Here is a 16803-nt window from a genome sequence, read left to right on the forward strand (position 1 = left end):
TCTATGGAAGATTTTTATTTTCTTATTGAAATCAGTAGATCATACCATGTTTTAATTTTGGATTTAAGGGATAACTCGAAATAATTTTATTGAATTTAATATAGGTGGTTCAAGAATATTTTCTTCAATTAAATTGGAGTTTTTAATCTCATATTTTCAAAAAGTCATGGCTATCTACAACTGTTTCTATATTCAAAACGTATCTATTGCAGGTTCAGCTTGTTTAGTAAAGCTTTACAGAAGTTGTAGATAGCCATGACTTTTTGAAAATATGAGATTAAAAACTCCAATTTAATTGAAGAAAATATTGTTGAACCACCTATATTAAATTCAATAAAATTATTTCGAGTTTTTCCTTAAATCCAAAATTAAAACATGGTATGATCTACTGATTTCAATAAGAAAATAAAAATCTTCCATAGAAAAATGTTTGGGGAAAAATCATAGAAGACCAAAACTTAACGTAGAAAATCTGAGATTTCAACTTTGGATGAGTATTCCAAAGATATGGTAACTGCTAGATACCATTTTTTAATTTTAGTTGGTACACATACATTTCAAACATGAAATGTACTGGAAACAATGATGGTCATAGCCATTACACGGCCTACATAATTCAATATATGGTAAAATTTGATCAATTTCTTCTCTTAGGTGTACCGCGGAAACGGTGGGTGATAGAACCTATGTTTGTTCTGGACTTTGGTTCAGGGGAGCCTAAAGGTTATGGAGCAGGTAAAATTATGCGTGGAGATTTTTTGCTGTTGGCCAGTGTAATTACTTTGTTTTTATTTTGGATAAAAGTCATTGAAAAATCCCAATGACCAAACAGTGTTGATTGATGAATTTGCTAGAGTAAAAGTAGGCAGCGCCGAAATAAACAAGCAATTGATGGAGCGCGTGAAGCTCAAAAACGAAAGTTTTCATGAGTACCTTCTTCAAATGAAACGCATTGCCGCGCGTGGAGTCATAGACACAGAATCAGTTACAAAATATGTGGTAGATGGTCTGAATCTCAAAAGTGACTTCAGTCGAACATTATACGTTTAGCGTTTTGCTTATTTTATATGATATTGCCCTTTAATTATATTGTACGTTATTAATATTCTATTAAATAATGGCAATTTACCTTATATATATATATATCTTAAGGCATCTTGACTAATAACCATCAATAAAGTTGATGGTTAGTATAGTCGACAATGCCGATAAGCTGTGGCCTATACATCCTTCAATTGACGAGACATACGAGCCCTCATTCACACCTCCCAAGAGCAGCTAAGGGTAGATCTCAGCCAAGTGGTGGATCGAAGGATCGACCTGTGCATGCCGACGGGATTTGAACAAATACTCCGGAAGCTAGAACGGAACACCGAAAAAGCTCCTTCCCCTTCCGTCAGCTCGATACTATGCTTCATGACCTCTGTCCTTCCTAATCCGTTTTCCTCAAAATTCAGGAACGATTTTTTTTATTTTGTTTAGTTGTTTTGTTTCCTCTTCTCCCAGTTCATGCTGCTCATGACCATCCTTCTCTGTCCCTGTTCTGCTCGCTTTCTCTTCAGCCATTTCTATCTCGCCTGAGTGTGCACGATGAGTGCAAGGAAGTGGAACGACTTCTAAATCTAGAGCGAGGAGCAGGACATAGGCATCGCGTGAGCGCCGGATTCAAGCCCCGGGATGAGCACAGAGTTGGAAGACTGGAAGAGGTGCATCCCTACAGGACAGGAGGACCAGCCGAAATGATCGGAACGGAAAAACTAGAAGATACGGTGGCGGCGAACTCTAGCGGCACACCCCGAAAAGTGATCACCACTTTGTGACCCATTTCAGACACCCAGGCAGCGATAGAAGATAAAGCGGCAAATAGAGTTTATCGAAGTTTGGAGGAGAGGGTGCGTCAGTACAAGGAGGCGAAGGAAAGAATCTTCCGAGAAAACCAGCTAGCAGGGATTACAAGAAGGGTTACAAGAAGGGTCAAGAAGATCCGCGAGCGTTTCAAAGCGAGAAAAAAGGAACGACAGGAAGTAACCCGCTCGGTGATGTCCATGACGCGTGGAGGGCCCTTTGACAGACCCTCGACCATACGCTATGGTCAAGGTAGCAGGGAGGATGATGAGAGGATTACTAGATTCCGGAGCTTTGATTAGTCTAATCGGAAGAGGCTGCAGAGAATTGGTGGAACGTCTCGAAATCCCATGGAAGCCATGGCATGCTAAGGTCCGAACAGCGAATGGGTCGCAACAATAGATCTTAGGCAAGGTGAAGATGCAGGTGGAGTACAAAAAAAGGACTCGAGAAATCCTATTTTACCTATGTCCATCGTTGGAGCAGGAATTATACAAGGTGAAGATGCAGGTGGAGTACAAAAAAAGGACTCGAGAAATCCTATTTTACCTATGTCCATCGTTGGAGCAGGAATTATACAAGGTGAAGATGCAGGTGGAGTACAAAAAAAGGACTCGAGAAATCCTATTTTACCTATGTCCATAGTTGGAGCAGGAATTATACCTAGGAGTGAATTTCTGGCAGGAGTTTAAAATCGCGACGGAGTTGTTTGGAGTAGGCGAGATAGAAATGGCTGAAGAGAAAGCGAACAGAACAGGGACAGAGAAGGATGGTCATGAGCAGCATGAACTGGGAGAAGAGGAAACAAAACAACTAAACAAAATAAAAAAAATCGTTCCTGAATTTTGAGGAAAACGGATTAGGAAGGACAGAGGTCATGAAGCATAGTATCGAGCTGACGGAAGGGGCAACCCCGATCAAGGATCGGCACTATCCAGTGTCACCAGCGGTGCAGACACTCATTTACCAGGAAATACATGAGATGCTACGCCTGGGAGTTATAGAAGAGAGTGACAGTGCCTGGAGTAACACCATCACGTTAGTACGAAAGCCAGAAAAGAAGCCCCTCTGCCTCGATGCCCGAAAGCAGAACAAGAAAACGGTCAAGGACGCGTATCCGCAACAGAACACCGAGGGGATCTTGAGTCGCATAGAAACAACAAGGTATATCTCAAGTATGGACCTTAAGCATGCGTTCTGGCAGATAGAATTGGACGAAGCCACCAAGACGATTACGGTCCCGGGACGCCCGTAGTACCATTTCGTGGTGATGCCATTCGGGTTGACAAACGCAGCCCAAAGGCTGTGTCGGCTGTTGGACAAAGTCATGCCGCAGAGGCTCAGGAAAAACGTCTTCGTGTACCTGGACGACATATTAGTAGTGCCAGAAAATTTTCAGGAACACATGGGAATGCTGGAAGAGGTGTCCAGGAGCCTGAAGGCGGCATGGCTGACGATTGGCCTAAAGAAGTCGCACTTCTGCTTCAAGGAGCTGCGTTACCTAGGATATGTGATTGGTGGAGGAATTGTGAGGACGGACCCAGAGAAAGTGGAGGCGATAAAAAGGGTGATGATGCCGAAAAGTGCCAAGGAGGTTCGACGGTTTCTGGGATGGTATCGAAGATTCATACGGAACTTTGCAGAACTGGCGGTGCCGCTCACGGATACCTTAAAAAAAGACAAATTCGTTATGACAGAGGAGGCGGAGAGGTCCGTAAGGACGCTGAAGGAGGCGCTGAGTGCATCACCGGTTCTGAGACATCCTGAGAGACATTCTGAGACAGGTTCCTGGTGGGAGATGTGTTTCACACCTTTGGAGTGCCGGAGAGCATTTATTCGGACAATGGGAAACAGTTCGTGGCGAAGCTATTCCAGGAAATAATGCAGGAATTCCACACCCGCCACGTCAGGACAGCAGTTTATTCCCCTTAGTCGAACGTGGCAGAGAGGGTGAACCAGTCGGTAGTGAACGCAATTAGGACATACTTGGACCAGGACCACAGAGATTGGGCCCTATACCTAACGGAAATTGAATCACCGTTGAGAACGTCGGTGCATACGGCGACGGGAGTAACCCGACGGGGGTAGCACATGTTCACAGATGGAACCGACTATAAGGTGGCTGGAAAGATAAAGACACTGGAGGACAATGAGCTCCTGTGTTTGCCGCCGTCGGACAGGATCGCCTTGATCAGAGACGCGGTAAGTAGAAACTTACACGGGGCACATGAAACAAGAGCCAGAACCTATAATAGGAGGACGCGAGTGGTTCGGTTTCGACCTGGCCAGGAAGTCTTCTGGAGGAATTTCGAGTTAAGCGACTTTGGAAAATGCTTCAATGCCAAATTCGCAAGGCAGATCGGCGAAAACATGTATGAGGTGGAGAATCTGGACGGAAAGTCCGCGGGAGTATTCCACGTAAAGGATCTGATACAATGACACGAATAAGATAGGATGGAGATAACGAACAACGGGGAGGTATCTGGAAGAGAAAGGAAAGCATAAATCAGGCATCTAGTCAATATGGAGGTACTTGCGGGACAGGAAGACGCAGATAAAATAAGCCAAGTGCCATGGTGACACCGACAGTTCGAGGGGTCGTCTCCCACGTTGGGCGCTGAAGATAGGGTCCAGAGCCGCCTCCTGAGCATGGGTCTGATCCAAGAAGTAGAGCTGAATCGTACATCTTTTCATTATCATTTGACGCTAATAAGCGTGACCCGGGACGCATCGGGTCTGAAACAACGGTCCGATCCAAATCACCATGCCAGGCGAAGATTAAAGGGAAGGTGATTTGAAAGACAGTAGTCGAGCAGTGCGGGCGTAAAGAAAAAAAAAGAAGAAGAAAAAAAATAATTATTTTACACTTAAAAAAAATATAAAAAAAACATTATTAAAGGAAATTGGAGAAAACGGAGGCGGGAATCAGGATCGGCAGGAATCTAAGGTAAGAGGTCAGTTCAGGAAGGAGAGCCGTAATAAATGGGCTTCTTCATTCCAGGACCAACTATACTCGCATCTCCGGGAGAAGAAGTCAGGCCGTTGAAATCAAGTTAGGCCTAGCGTGTTATTTTTCTTTTTCTTGGAATAAAAATCTCTTACCTGGAAACAAACTCAACGTTTGTTTGATTCGCGCGCGCTATCCCTTTTGGCGCCGCAGGTTTTTTTTGCGAGTTTCGTTATGAAAGCCGGCCAAAGGTGCTAACATGGCCCACCACAAAAGGACTTAAGGCTAGGAGAGAGGCCTTTCTATATATATATTTGTCTATAATCCGGAGAATTTCCCCGCCTTCTCGGGATTGGAATCCACCCGAGAAGAAAAAAAGGGAAAATAGCAGACCGCGATTTTAAATCCTCTATATAAAAAAAATAGTTTTGTGGGATAGATATATCAATCATTTATTTCTAGATTTAATACCTATTTATTTGTGTGGTGATATATATGTCATTGTTAGATATTTTTTTGTTTGTTTATACTTTTAAATATGCTTTGTGAGTTCCGATAGCGGTCCGATAGCGTAGAAGCTGACGGTTGGTTACTTCCAAAAAAAAAAAAAATTAAAAAAATTTCCCTTTCTTTTTGCAGTAGTCCGTACATCTTAAGGAGAGCTCTCTTAGATAGGGGTATAAATCCGGGCGGAAAGCGAGATTATTATATTTATATTATTATTATGATTTATTAAGCCCAAAAGCGAAACCGAAGCGTCGGAACAGAAGAAAGAAGTAAAAGATAGGAAACTAAATAACAATAATTGTATAATTTATTTAATAAATAATTTAATTAGAAGATGAAGTAGAGGACTGAGTAGAGGATAATGTGGGGGTTAAGGGAAGGATAATGGGAAAGCAAGGGTAGGGGATTGAGAGGGATAGAAATAAGGGGCGGACGCAAGAAGTGGCCAGCGTTCCGCTAAGGATTGGGAGGGCAGGCCCAACTACTCCATGGAATCAGGAGTAGGATAGAGATCCCGTGATGATCAGGTGAGGATGGGTGTTATAAGTTTGTTTTGTTTCGATATGGTAGAATTTGAATTCAAATGTTGTGGTAGTTTAGTGTTGTGAAACGTCTAACATATGCGGTTCGGTAAGTGTTGTATGTTTGTTATTGTTAGCGGTCTAAATAGGAAGGGTCAGGGGAACCACGGCCCTGGATGAACTAGCTGGAGCCAGACCCATGCCGATTGGCGGACCGTAGGACCAGGAGCTGGTCATAACAATATGGCACCAAATTTTGGAAACCAACGCCTCCACAAGAGAAACCTCGACTTTCGTGCGCAACAAGGAATGAACTGTGATAAGTACTGTGATAAATAAATAGGACTTAGAGTAGAAATAAATAAAAGTAGGAAAAGGATAGGATTAATAGAAGGAGAAAATCCAACGGCTGTGTCTAAAACAACAAAGGATACATATGCGTTGGATTGAAGAACAGGATAGACAGAATTTTTTTCAGAACCAAAAACGGAAGTCGCATGATAATGTCAGAGACAAAAGAAACTGAAAAAGTTGCAAAAGCGATGGAAAATAAAGTTGAAATTAAAGAGAACTCCCGGAACGGGTGTACAAGGTGATATGAATTTGGTTACAAAAAATAATGAAATGCTCCAGCAGTTAGTACAGTTGTTAACTTTAAAAATTCGGGCAGACGAAGTCCAAAAAGATGAGGGAAAGCTGATTGTGGAAAACTTCGCAAAAATTATACCCGAATTCGATGGTAATAATATGCAAGTGAAGGCATATGGACTCAGTGAAAAACAAAAATATGTGCAAGCTCGTGCCAAGATGACCCATACAGCCGCACTATTTTTGGAGTCGGCAATTATGTATGAATACGATACATTGCGGAAAGTGTTGATTGATGAATTTGCTAGAGTAAAAGTAGGCAGCGCCGAAATAAACAAGCAATTGATGGAGCGCGTGAAGCTCAAAAACGAAAGTTTTCATGAGTACCTTCTTCAAATGAAACGCATTGCTGCGCGCGGAGTCATAGACACAGAATCAGTTATAAAATATGTGGTAGATGGTCTGAATCTCAAAACTGGCTTCAGTCGAACATTATACGTTTAGCGTTTTGCTTATTTCATATGATATTGCCCTTTAATTATATTGTACGTTACTTTTTTTTTTTTTTTTTTTTTAAACTTTGCTTTTATTTATTGGATCTTCTCTTAATTTTGAGACTAACAATAAGTTTTCAAATCTTAACATTAACATTTAACTAACAGTAGACTAAGACTGCATTCTGGTTGCACGTTCCTCAAGACGGTCGCTGGGTGGGTAGGTCATTCCGACGAAGTCGTGATTGGTTACTCAACCTTGTTAGACCTCTCGCCAGGTGGTTAGGGTGCGACAATAGCTTGCTAAAGTACTTTTCCTTCTGTTCTGCGATCACATCTTTGACTGGAAGAATGTTTAAGTCGCGATGTATGTTTTCGTTGCGAACGTACCAAGGTGCCCCGGTGATTGTTCTCAAGATCTTCGACTGAGCTCGCTGGACTATGTCAATATTGCTATTGCTGGCATTCCCCCATAACTGGGAGCCGTACATCCATATAGGTTTAAGTACCGAGTTATACAGCAGGACTTTATATTCAAGGCAAAGGGGAGACCGAGCGTTGATAAGCCAATGAAGGCTGCTGGCTTTTAGCTTTAGGTGGGTTCTTTTAGCTTCTATGTGCCGACGCCATGTGAGTCTTCTATCGAGGTGTACTCCTAGATATGTTACCTCGTTTGCTTGCGGGAGTAGGGTGTTGTTTAGCGTAAGGGGCGGGCAGTTTTGCCTATTCAAGGTGAACGTAACGTGCTTGCATTTTTGTTCGTTTACTTTAATTCGCCAGTCTGATAGCCATTTTTCAACATCCACCAGATGAAGAGCTAGCTGCGCAGTTGCTTGCATCGGGCATTTTGAGCGGCTAAGAATAGCTGTATCATCAGCAAACGTAGATGTTGTTAATCGTGTGCTTGTCGGGATGTCTGCTGTGTAGAGAACATATAATGTTGGTCCGAGTACGCTTCCTTGAGGAACTCCAGCTCCAACAGTGAATTCGTCAGATATATCAGTGTTGCACCTCACAGCAAATTTTCTGTCGTAGAGGTAAGACTCTAAAAGCTTGTGGGTATTACAAGGGAGCATTGTCTTGATTTTGTACATTAGACCTTCTAGCCAGACTTTATCAAATGCTTGAGAGACATCTAGAAATATTGCGGTACAGTACTCGCGTTTTTCGAATGCATTCCGAATTTCTGCTGTTATCCGGTTGACCTGCTCAATTGTACCGTGCTTTTCACGAAACCCAAACTGATGTGACGGGATTCCTTCCTGGATCCTTAGGTATGTGTTTATTCGAGTCAGAATGCATTTCTCAAAGAGTTTAGATAAGCATGAAAGTAGGCTTATAGGTCTATACGACGTGGGAATTGTGTGGTCTTTTCCCGGCTTTGCTATCATTATTATAATTGACTTTTTCCATCTCGCTGGAAAGTGGCCAAGTTTTGCGATGGCATTGAAGAGCTGGGTGATAGTGCAGACGGCGCAATATGGAAGCTCAATGATCATTTTGGGAGTTATGAGGTCGCAGCCTGGTGATTTTTTCGGATTTAGTTGGTTTTTGATGATATTAGCGATTTCGTTTGGGCGAAACTCGATTGGTTCATGTTGAAGCGGAGGCTCATATGGTAAAGTCGGCAGAGTAAAGGCACTAGTGGCCGGATTTGGTTGGAAGATATTTTTGAGGTGATTGGCAAACGTGCTGGCTCTGTCTGCATCGCTGCGCGCCCAGCCGCCTGTGGGATTTCTAATAGGCATCACTGTTTCTTTCGGTGAGCTTAGAGTTGGGTGAGCTCTCCATAGTGAGTGTTTTGTACTAGAAGTTGACAATTGCTCTATATAGCGGCGGTGGACATAAGCTTCTTCTTGCTGTAGGGCTTTAGTAAGTTGACGTGAGGCATTTCTAAAGCTTTGCTTAGTAGATGGCGATCTGTGGAATTGCCACTCGCGACGTGAACGCCGCTTTTCGAGGACGAGCTGTTCGATTTGTAGATTTGTCTTTTTATTGCTTTGTGTATTTATAGTTTGCGATGTTGAGGCTCGAGCTGCAGAGACGAGTACAGACTCAAGTGAATTAACAAAGCTGTCTACGTTGGCTTCATCGTGGAGATGAGGACTTAGCTCAATGTGTGAGCTGATATATTTTATGTACTTAACCAAATTGGTTTTCTGTGAGGTCAATTTTAATGGTTGTTCCAATGTTCCTGGATGTCGCAGTAGAATAAACAGGACAGGCGAGTGATCAGATGAAAGATCCGATAGGCAATTGGCGCTTATCAGATTTTTAGGGATGTTTTTGGTAATCGCAAAGTCTATTAAATCTGGTAGTTTCCTTGGGTCTGCCGGCCAGTATGTTGGTGTGCCAGAAGAAACATAGTCGAGCTTGTTCTTGGCTTTGATAATTGCATTATAGAGCTGCTTCCCTTTTGGAGTCACGAGACGGGATCCCCAGTGTGTGTGCTTGGCATTGTAGTCTCCTGCTGCTATGAAGTGGTCTCCAAGTGTGTTGAAAAACTGCATAAACTCATCTTCAGCTATATTGAAGCGAGGGGGGCAGTATACGGCGGCTAGTGTAAGTTGGTTGCCAGTATTTAGTTGTATATTTATAGATGTGGCCTGTAGGTAGTTTTTAGCAAATTTGTTTTGATAATGGTGCTTTATGCGGCTTCTGATTAGAATTCCAGTCCCACCATGTGCTTTACCATCTGGATGATTTGTTCCGTAGAATGAATATCCTCGTAGTTGAAAATTGTATTTGTTTGTGAGGTGTGTTTCCGAAAGCAGCATTACATCGATGTGATTGTCGAGTAGGAATTGAGCTAACTCAAGTTTATGTTGCGAAACGCCGTTAGCGTTCCACGTAGATATCCGTAGGAAAGCCATTATTTGGATTGTTGTGAAACCAGCATTTGAATCAATAGATTTTGGTTTCGCATTAAATCTTGCATAGTTGTGCGCATAAACGACATAAATTCCGTCAGGCTTTGTTGTAGGCTGCATATCATAGCTTCAAAGTTGCTTTTTGGCTGCTCTGTTGGTTGATGTTGCTGAGCCGTGTTCGGTTCTTGATATGCTGATTGCAGAAATGAGCTTCTTGAGGCAGGTGTCGCCGGTCCTGATTTTAAGGCGCTTGCGTATGTCACATTTTTGTCAACGTTAATGGGTCCTAGTGAGGATCTGGCTGCAGTCGAGAAGAAGACTTCAGGGTTTGATCTGGACGCCGTGAACTGTCCATTTTGGGTGCGGGCAGCTATTCCTTTCTGGTGGATGCGACTTTTCAGCTCCTTATAGACTGGGCATCCTCTATAATTAGCAGTGTGATTGCCACCGCAGTTGCCGCACTTTTTCGAGTTGCTGTCATCTTTGCTCGCTGGGCAGTGTGCGGAGTCATGAAGCTCTCCGCAAACTACACACACCGGGCGCAGTTTACAGTATGACCTTGTATGGCCATATTCCTGGCAGTTCGCACATTGTACCGGGCCATTGCGTTTGTGCGGTTCCTCAACTGTAATTCTGCGGTGCAGCAGGTACTGAAGATTGTATATTGGGTGCACTTCGTATTTCTTCAGGAGCTTGGTTTCTGGTTCAAGCTCAACCTTAAAGAGTGGCTGCGGCTTTCTATCCCTGTTAAGGATATTAAAGACTGTCTTGGCGCTAAAACCCTTCTCCTGTAGCGCCTTTTTTATCTCTGCAGGCGTTACTTCGGGCTCTATGCCCTTAAGTACGACTTGCAGGCCCTTGCTGCTTTTTAGCTGGTACGTGTAAAAGTTCTTTTTATTCTCGGTAAGATATTTTGATAATACTCTATAGTTATCTTCAGACTTCATTTGAACTTTTGTTTCTTGAATGTTGCCCTTTACAAGGGGTATTATGTGGAAGTTATCCTTACCAATAAGCTCAATAATTTTGTTGACAAGAACATTGGAACTTTTTTCGCGTATATAGATAGGCGGAGGTTTTGGCTTCCTTTTCCCAACTTCAGTGGATTCGACCGCCTCAACCTCATCGGCGTCTGCCAAGATTTTAAATCGGTTTGAGTTAATGGGCGTTTCTTTTGCTACTAGGCTAGCATTTCCACGGGTTATTTTGCGTTTGGAATTCAGGGGGCTCAGCTTCCTTTTGATTTGGATGTAGCGATCCATGCCAGTCTGCACAGCCGGCTTAATATAGTCATTGTTTTTGTTTTTGTTTTGGTTTTCGGGCAGCGCGGACGTATTACTATTTGCGCTGCTAGCTGATGACGTCGTTAAACGCGCTGTCGATACAGTTGCGGTTGTTGTTGTTGTTACTGTTGACGTTGTCAAAGAAATTGAGGTGCTAGTTACTGCACTCTTTGGCTGCAGAGACATCGATGGTATCGAGGGGGAGCAGGAACGCGCTCTCTCGCTCTCTACGTTTAAGAATTCGGTCAAGTTGGGGGTAATTGACCGAGCTTGATCGGAGCTTGCATGGTTTTCGGTTGCTTTAAAAGAGAAGTACGCGTTGTTTCTTTGTACTGAGAGCCGTCTCTCGTCTAGCTCACGTTGACGTTGTGTGCGAACGTCGTTTGAACTCATTGCAGTCGAGGTTGATTTAGTTTGAGTTTTAAGTGTTGTGTTTTATATTAATTAATTAATTAATTAATCAATATAAACATTAGCGATTTCATCGCAAAAAGCGTCTTTTCGCGTTATTGTAGATTTCTTAGAGCAGTCACTGCACTTTTATGATTTTATTGAATATTTTTTCGCGGAGCACAATAAAAAAAACACGTCTGCATGCGACGACTGCAATCGAATTTTTTTTTTTTTTTTTTTTTTTTTTTTGTTTTTTGTACGTTACTTGTATGTGTTGTATGTATGTGTTGTACGTACGTATATTGTACGTTACTATACTATATTCTATTAAAAAATGGCAATTTACCTTATATATATATATATCTTAAGGCATCTTGACTAATAACCATCAATAAAGTTGATGGTAAGTATAGTCGACAATGCCGATAAGCTGTGGCCTATGCATCCTTCAATTGACGAGACATGCGAGCCCTCATTCACACCTCCCAAGAGCAGCTAAGGGTAGATCTCAGCCAAGTGGTGGATCGAAGGATCGACCTGTGCATGCCGACGGGATTTGAACAAATACTCCGGAAGCTAGAACGGAACACCGAAAAAGCTCCTTCCCCTTCCGTCAGCTCGATACTATGCTTCATGACCTCTGTCCTTCCTAATCCGTTTTCCTCAAAATTCAGGAACGATTTTTTTTATTTTGTTTAGTTGTTTTGTTTCCTCTTCTCCCAGTTCATGCTGCTCATGACCATCCTTCTCTGTCCCTGTTCTGCTCGCTTTCTCTTCAGCCATTTCTATCTCGCCTGAGTGTGCACGATGAGTGCAAGGAAGTGGAACGACTTCTAAATCTAGAGCGAGGAGCAGGACATAGGCATCGCGTGAGCGCCGGATTCAAGCCCCGGGATGAGCACAGAGTTGGAAGACTGGAAGAGGTGCATCCCTACAGGACAGGAGGACCAGCCGAAATGATCGGAACGGACAAACTAGAAGATACGGTGGCGGCGAACTCTAGCGGCACACCCCGAAAAGTGATCACCTGTTGGAACTGTCAGCAGGAGGGTCATGTCTACATGGACTGCGAGGCGGCTCAGCGTAGGCTTTTCTGCTACAAATGTAGATTGGCAAACACCGCAACGCCCAAATGCCCAAATTGCAGGCCGGGAAACGCCAACAGGAACGTTGCGTCAGAGGGCAACCAGCGTTCGACGAAAGAGCCCGAAGTCGAGAAGAGGCAGTAGGAAGCCTAAGGATAGAACCGGAATACCCATTTCAGACACCCAGGAAGCGATAGAAGATAAAGCGGCAAATAGAGTTTATCGAAGTTTGGAGGAGAGGGTGCGTCAGTACAAGGAGGCAAAGGAAAGAATCTTCCGAGAAAACCAGCTATCAGGGATTACAAGAAGGGTTACAAGAAGGGTCAAGAAGATCCGCGAGCGTTTCAAAGCGAGAAAAAAAGGAACGACAGGAAGTAACCCGCTCGGTGATGTCCATGACGCGTGGAGGGCCCTTTGACAGACCCTCGACCATACGCTATGGTCAAGGTAGCAGGGAGGATGATGAGAGGATTACTAGATTCCGGAGCTTTGATTAGTCTAATCGGAAGAGGCTGCAGAGAATTGGTGGAACGTCTCGAAATCCCATGGAAGCCATGGCATGCTAAGGTCCGAACAGCGAATGGGTCGCAACAATAGATCTTAGGCAGGGTGAAGATGCAGGTGGAGTACAAAAAAAGGACTCGAGAAATCCTATTTTACCTATGTCCATCGTTGGAGCAGGAATTATACAAGGTGAAGATGCAGGTGGAGTACAAAAAAAGGACTCGAGAAATCCTATTTTACCTATGTCCATCGTTGGAGCAGGAATTATACCTAGGAGTGAATTTCTGGCAGGAGTTTAAAATCGCGACGGAGTTGTTTGGAGTAGGCGAGATAGAAATGGCTGAAGAGAAAGCGAGCAGAACAGGGACAGAGAAGGATGGTCATGAGCAGCATGAACTGGGAGAAGAGGAAAAAAAACAACTAAACAAAATAAAAAAAATCGTTCCTGAATTTTGAGGAAAACGGATTAGGAAGGGGCAACCCCGATCAAGGATCGGCACTATCCAGTGTCACCAGCGGTGCAGACACTCATTTACCAGGAAATACATGAGATGCTACGCCTGGGAGTTATAGAAGAGAGTGACAGTGCCTGGAGTAACACCATCACGTTAGTACGAAAGCCAGAAAAGAAGCCCCTCTGCCTCGATGCCCGAAAGCAGAACAAGAAAACGGTCAAGGACGCGTATCCGCAACAGAACACCGAGGGGATCTTGAGTCGCATAGAAACAACAAGGTATATCTCAAGTATGGACCTTAAGCATGCGTTCTGGCAGATAGAATTGGACGAAGCCACCAAGAGGTATACGGCGATTACGGTCCCGGGACGCCCGTAGTTCGGGTTGACAAACGCAGCCCAAAGGCTGTGTCGGCTGTTGGACAAAGTCATGCCGCAGAGGCTCAGGAAAAACGTCTTCGTGTACCTGGACGACATATTAGTAGTGCCAGAAAATTTTCAGGAACACATGGGAATGCTGGAAGAGGTGTCCAGGAGCCTGAAGGCGGCATGGCTGACGATTGGCCTAAAGAAGTCGCACTTCTGCTTCAAGGAGCTGCGTTACCTAGGATATGTGATTGGTGGAGGAATTGTGAGGACGGACCCAGAGAAAGTGGAGGCGATAAAAAGGGTGATGATGCCGAAAAGTGCCAAGGAGGTTCGACGGTTTCTGGGATGGTATCGAAGATTCATACGGAACTTTGCAGAACTGGCGGTGCCGCTCACGGATACCTTAAAAAAAGACAAATTCGTTATGACAGAGGAGGCGGAGAGGTCCGTAAGGACGCTGAAGGAGGCGCTGAGTGCATCACCGGTTCTGAGACATCCTGAGAGACATTCTGAGACAGGTTCCTGGTGGGAGATGTGTTTCACACCTTTGGAGTGCCGGAGAGCATTTATTCGGACAATGGGAAACAGTTCGTGGCGAAGCTATTCCAGGAAATAATGCAGGAATTCCACACCCGCCACGTCAGGACAGCAGTTTATTCCCCTTAGTCGAACGTGGCAGAGAGGGTGAACCAGTCGGTAGTGAACGCAATTAGGACATACTTGGACCAGGACCACAGAGATTGGGCCCTATACCTAACGGAAATTGAATCACCGTTGAGAACTTCGGTGCATACGGCGACGGGAGTAACCCGACGGGGGTAGCACATGTTCACAGATGGAACCGACTATAAGGTGGCTGGAAAGATAAAGACACTGGAGGACAATGAGCTCCTGTGTTTGCCGCCGTCGGACAGGATCGCCTTGATCAGAGACGCGGTAAGTAGAAACTTACACGGGGCACATGAAACAAGAGCCAGAACCTATAATAGGAGGACGCGAGTGGTTCGGTTTCGACCTGGCCAGGAAGTCTTCTGGAGGAATTTCGAGTTAAGCGACTTTGGAAAATGCTTCAATGCCAAATTCGCAAGGCAGATCGGCGAAAACATGTATGAGGTGGAGAATCTGGACGGAAAGTCCGCGGGAGTATTCCACGTAAAGGATCTGATACAATGACACGAATAAGATAGGATGGAGATAACGAACAACGGGGAGGTATCTGGAAGAGAAAGGAAAGCATAAATCAGGCATCTAGTCAATATGGAGGTACTTGCGGGACAGGAAGACGCAGATAAAATAAGCCAAGTGCCATGGTGACACCGACAGTTCAAGGGGTCGTCTCCCACGTTGGGCGTTGAAGATAGGGTCCAGAGCCGCCTCCTGAGCATGGGTCTGATCCAAGAAGTAGAGCTGAATCGTACATCTTTTCATTATCATTTGACGCTAATAAGCGTGACCCGGGACGCATCGGGTCTGAAACAACGGTCCGATCCAAATCACCATGCCAGGCGAAGATTAAAGGGAAGGTGATTTGAAAGACAGTAGTCGAGCAGTGCGGGCGTAAAGAAAAAAAAAGAAGAAGAAAAAAAAAAATTATTTTACACTTAAAAAAAAATATAAAAAAAACATTATTAAAGGAAATTGGAGAAAACGGAGGCGGGAATCAGGATCGGCAGGAATCTAAGGTAAGAGGTCAGTTCAGGAAGGAGAGCCGTAATAAATGGGCTTCTTCATTCCAGGACCAACTATACTCGCATCTCCGGGAGAAGAAGTCAGGCCGTTGAAATCAAGTTAGGCCTAGCGTGTTTTTTTTCTTTTTCTTGGAATAAAAATCTCTTACCTGGAAACAAACTCAACGTTTGTTTGATTCGCGCGCGCTATCCTTTTTGGCGCCGCAGGTTTTTTTTTGCGAGTTTCGTTATGAAAGCCGGCCAAAGGTGCTAACATGGCCCACCACAAAAGGACTTAAGGCTAGGAGAGAGGCCTTTCTATATATATATTTGTCTATAATCCGGAGAATTGCCCCGCCTTCTCGGGATTGGAATCCACCCGAGAAGAAAAAAAGGGAAAATAGCAGATCGCGATTTTAAATCCTCTATATAAAAAAAATAGTTTTGTGGGATAGATATATCAATCATTTATTTCTAGATTTAATACCTATTTATTTGTGTGGTGATATATATGTCATTGTTAGATATTTTTTTGTTTGTTTATACTTTTAAATATGCTTTGTGAGTTCCGATAGCGGTCCGATAGCGTAGAAGCTGACGGTTGGCTACTTCCAAAAAAAAAAAAAATTAAAAAAATTTCCCTTTCTTTTTGCAGTAGTCCGTACATCTTAAGGAGAGCTCTCTTAGATAGGGATATAAATCCGGGCGGAAAGCGAGATTATTATATTTATATTATTATTATGATTTATTAAGCCCAAAAGCGAAACCGAAGCGTCGGAACAGAAGAAAGAAGTAAAAGATAGGAAACTGAATAACAATAATTGTATAATTTATTTAATAAATAATTTAATTAGAAGATGAAGTAGAGGACTGAGTAGAGGATAATGTGGGGGTTAAGGGAAGGATAATGGGAAAGCAAGGGTAGGGGATTGAGAGGGATAGAAATAAGGGGCGGACGCAAGAAGTGGCCAGCGTTCCGCTAAGGATTGGGAGGGAAGGCCCAACTACTCCATGGAATCAGGAGTAGGATAGAGATCCCGTGATGATCAGGTGAGGATGGGTGTTATAAGTTTGTTTTGTTTCGATATGGTAGAATTTGAATTCAAATGTTGTGGTAGTTTAGTGTTGTGAAACGTCTAACATATGCGGTTCGGTAAGTGTTGTATGTTTGTTATTGTTAGCGGTCTAAATAGGAAGGGTCAGGGGAACCACGGCCCTGGATGAACTAGCTGGAGCCAGACCCATGCCGATTGGCGGACCGTAGGACCAGGAGCTG

The sequence above is a fragment of the Drosophila ananassae genome, chromosome XL (assembly GCF_017639315.1).
Source record: "Drosophila ananassae strain 14024-0371.13 chromosome XL, ASM1763931v2, whole genome shotgun sequence".
NCBI lineage: Eukaryota > Metazoa > Arthropoda > Insecta > Diptera > Drosophilidae > Drosophila > Drosophila ananassae.